Source organism: Eucalyptus grandis, chromosome 8, assembly GCF_016545825.1.
Source record: "Eucalyptus grandis isolate ANBG69807.140 chromosome 8, ASM1654582v1, whole genome shotgun sequence".
Taxonomy (NCBI): domain Eukaryota; kingdom Viridiplantae; phylum Streptophyta; class Magnoliopsida; order Myrtales; family Myrtaceae; genus Eucalyptus; species Eucalyptus grandis.
In genome coordinates this window covers 53,173,268-53,177,664 of record NC_052619.1, presented here as the reverse complement: position 1 = coordinate 53,177,664, position 4,397 = coordinate 53,173,268, and positions in this window count along the sequence as shown.

Below are 4,397 nucleotides of genomic sequence, written 5' to 3'. Positions count from 1 at the left end.
GTTGATAACTTTCTTCTCGTTGGAAATCTATTAAATCAATAAGGAAGAAAATTATTTTCTATCATCATTTGCCAACATATATTATGAAGAATATAATATTGTCTTCCAAAACACACTTACATAAGAAAGTACAAAAGAAGAATGATACTCATATAATATTCTCAATGAATTTGTGCAAAAATTACGAATTTCGATGAATATGTTGCGTCGACCTTTCAAAGTACAATTATTTTCTATAACATCACTCGCAAGATCTCATAAACAGGGTTGCTCATTCAAAGCATAGAAAAACACATTTAGAAAAGATTCGAAAAGACATCTAGAGTTGTCGGCATGTAAAAGGAGTCTTAGACTTTGAAGAGCAAAAATCAATGTCTCTGACCATGAAAAACGCGGTGAAGTCCTAGTCCTGTGTCTTCGTCAACTGTTAAATATGATTCAAATTTGAGTGCTTGTAAAACTCTATTTGCTGAAATAAAGGAGGAAAGTTCTTTGCTGTGGAATCCTTTACAAAACAGAAAAGGAAAGCCGCGTGAAGCTTCTCCACGCGAAGAACCGAGAGAAAGGAATCCGCGAAACCTGCATGCGAAGCTCTAAGGAGGAGGTGGGGCCCAAGGTCAAAAGTTTGACCTTGGGCGCACACACGAATTTGCACGCCTGGATTCCTCTTCAGCTTATAAAGAAAAATAAATAAATCCTTCTCCTAGAAGCCAGCGAAGACCACGCACGTAGAGAAGGAAAGTTACGCGAAGCTTTGAAAAGATACGCGAAGCCGTTCGTAGAGTGTTTTTGTTTCGAGTTTCAACGCGTGATAATTTTGTACCGTGAGTTGTGTTTGGTATTAAATTGGAATTTGAGAAACATAGAGTGAGTGTTTGAGTGTGTAATCTCCTTATATTGCTGATTTATGGTGAAATTCACTACCGTTTCTTTTCGTGGACGTAGGCCTTTACGATCGAATCACATAAATTTAGTGTCCGATTTATTTTCTTCTTTTGTTATATTATTGTTCGATCGCTCACCTTATCGCAACATCAACAAATGATGGAGTTTCAGTGGAGCATCCTATTTGTTTTTTTCTACCAAAGATACATGTACCCTTATTCCTTCGAGGCAAGTCTCCTAAGGTATGATGGTCCTCCCGTCTCACACATTTAAGAATTTCTATGCTTCTAGATGACCCTTAGAGAATGCACAGTTGTGCTGTTTCGAACCTCCGCCTTGAACCAAGAGGAGGAACATGCCTAGGATGATTAATAACCACTGCCGAGTCTTTATTGGGTCTTTTGGGTTTGTATACTAGGTTGATTTGTTCCTATCAAAAAGGACAAAATATTGGCTGTACGCGGAATTTCACCGTGTGAAAATAGAGAAAAAGTCACGAAAAACCCTGAACTTTGTCCGAGTGACACATTTATCCCAAAAAATTTTTTTTGACGTGAAAATTCCCAAACTTTCCAAACTGTGATATATCTACCCCATAAAGGCAATTTTGTCTTTTTTTTTTCTTCTTCTTCCCTTCACCGGTCATGGCGAAGGCGGCGGAGGGAAACCGGCGTCCGGCGAGGGTCGCCCTCGCTGGCGTTCGCCCTCACCGGCGTTTGGCGAGGGCACCCCTCGCCCGATGTAGGTGGGGGCGGCCTCGCCTGCATCGGGCGAGGGGTGCTTGACACCAACGTAGGCGAGGGCGCGAGGGAAGCCCTCACCTGACCCGGCCGAGGGCTGCCCTCGCCCGACGCCAGCAAGGGCAGCCCTTGCCGACGCCGACGAGGGCGGCCCTTGCCAACGCCGGCTTCCCTCCGTCGGCCAGCCAGCGGAGGGAAGAGAGAAGAAAAATAAAAGAAAAAAAATCTTTAAAAATCTTTAAAAATGAAAAGACTAAAATGCCCTATAATTTTGAGGTAAATGTATCACACGACAAAAGTTCAGGATTTTTGGTGTCACAAAAAAAATTTGGGGTAAATGTGTCACGGTTTGGAAAGTTTGGGGTTTTTCACGGCACAAAAAAAAGTTTGAGGTAAATGTGTCACTCAGGGCAAAGTTTAGGATTTTCCGTGGCTTTTTTTCCTTAAATATGAGTTTCCTTCTGTTTTTCCTTTATTTTTCCTTCTTCTCTCTGCTCATGGTAGGGAGCCTCGCTTTCAAGATCCCCATCGCTGCTAAGTCCGAGGGCTCTACTGTCCACCCCTCCTTCTCCCCCTGCTTTTGCAAGATCAAGCTCAAGAGCTTCCCCCTCTAGGCCGCCTTCGTCCCCTACCTCCCGCCCGATGCCACCCACCCGCCCTCCCTCGACAGCGTTGCCTCCCCTCTCGAGGGATGGGGTGGCAGTGGCCTGCCTTCCACCTCAGCAAGTCCAACCTCGACAAGCTCGTCGGGAAGTCCATCTTCTCTGGTAAGGTCTAACTGCAGGTCTTCGTCTACATGGGCTGGAGTTGGGCAACCTGCAGGGTGAGCTCCGGGGTGAGCTCCGGGAGGCTACTCGGAAAGATCTTTTTGGGCTCCACTAGGTATTTTCGTTGGTAGGGCAAGCCAGGAAAGTTCGCCCTCATTTCTTCTGGAAAAAGAAAAGCCAATCGGGTGCTTGTCCCTGTTGATAACGGAACGTGGAAATTGGACTAATTCGTCTTTACCAACCTCGGAATCAGGGAGAGCAACTGCAAAACTTGGTTCTTGATCAATTTCTTCACCTCGCCCTCCAGAAGTCGCTTATTGTCCTACTCCTCTTGAGTTAAAAGAAAGTCCATGGCCATCTTTGAATTACTCTTACTGTGCTTGCGTTCTTTCCAAGTTCAAGAAAAAAAGATTCTCGATGCACCAAGAAATATTTCCTTCGCTTTATGGATTTCATGCCCGATCCTCTGCGTCCAAGGCACTCCTGTCGATGCACAGACTGATGGTTTTAATTAATTAATGTGATGGGCCTAAGTTGGCCCATCCACCCATGTTAGGCCTAAAAGCTTGACCCATAAGATTAGGGCCCATGGATGGAGGGATATGTTGAAGAGCTGTAACTTTTGGGGAAGCGTCTTTTGTTGAAGGGACACGTCCTTTGGAGAGGACGTATTTAAGGGAGAAACAAAGAGGGAGGATCGCATCTTTTCAAGTAATGAACGTTCCTCCTCCCTCTCTCCCTCCAAACACTCCAAAAGAAGAACAGTAACAAAAGGAGTCGGAACTCTCTTCCCTTCGAGAAGAATTGGCATCATCGGATCGAACAAGATTAATTCTTCTTACTCATATTAGCGTCGATATTTAATCTGTGGCTAATAAGGTACATTCGATTCTGTGATGTGCCTTAGGATCGGTGATACATATCTTTTTCCCAGGCTCGTCTTCCGCACTTGTTTTAGGGGTTCGATTTAGTGTCGAATCCGATTTTTGGGAATCCGATATTCCCGACATTGGTATCAGAGCGAGAGTTCATATTTCCCAATCCTTATTCATGTTTTTCCCGACCCCTTTCATGTTTATGAATGATTTTTTTTATTGAATTTTCGTTGAAAATCGGCCGACATCGATCGGGGGCAGAAAAATCCCGACACCTGAGCACTGTTCATTCGTTTTTTCGATTTTCTATAAGTCGAAATCAGTTTTTGATGGCGTAGGGTCGAGGGTCTCATCGAGACGAGCACGACGCGTGGCGGAATGCTACCAAAGGCCGCCAGATGCGCCCCCACGCGTAGCTGAAGCGAAACGGTGTCTTCGGCGCGTGCGATTCAAAGACGCAGGGGCGTGTGTCGGCCGTGCGTGCGAAGCACGTGCGACGCAGGCGCGTGCGTCGGCTGAGCGTGCGAAGCACGTGCAACGCACGTGCGCGGGGGCCGTTGATGACGTGTGCGAGGCACGAGCAGTGCGCAGAAAGGGGCAACTACGCTCCTCGTAGCAAGTTTGAGGACAACCTCATAAGCCTCTTCTCCAGGGGCGACTACGCTGCTTCCAACAAAGGACCCATTTACGGTTTCTACAACACAACAGAAGGTGAAGATCCAGACAAAGTTTATGGTCTCTTCCTCTGCAGGTAAATCACGTGCGAAAGATACCAAAAATTTCTACTTTTGAGTAATACGTTCCAAATCAATCATTATAATCTTTGGAATCGACTCACTTGGAAATAGGATTTATAATGGACCTGATATATTGGTCTTAATTAAAATTCTTTACAAAGTATGATGATCCAATGCCAACTGAAAAATTACCACCCAGATATAAGCTATGTAGCACGGACACGCGACACGCGACACGCGACACGACACGACACGACACGCGATACGTCATTTCTTAAAAAGTAGAGAATTTCGACACGTTCCGACACGTTATATATTAAATAAATATTTTTATTTTTATTAATTTTGTGAATAAATAAGAACTTATAATAAATTTACACTAATAATATTAAT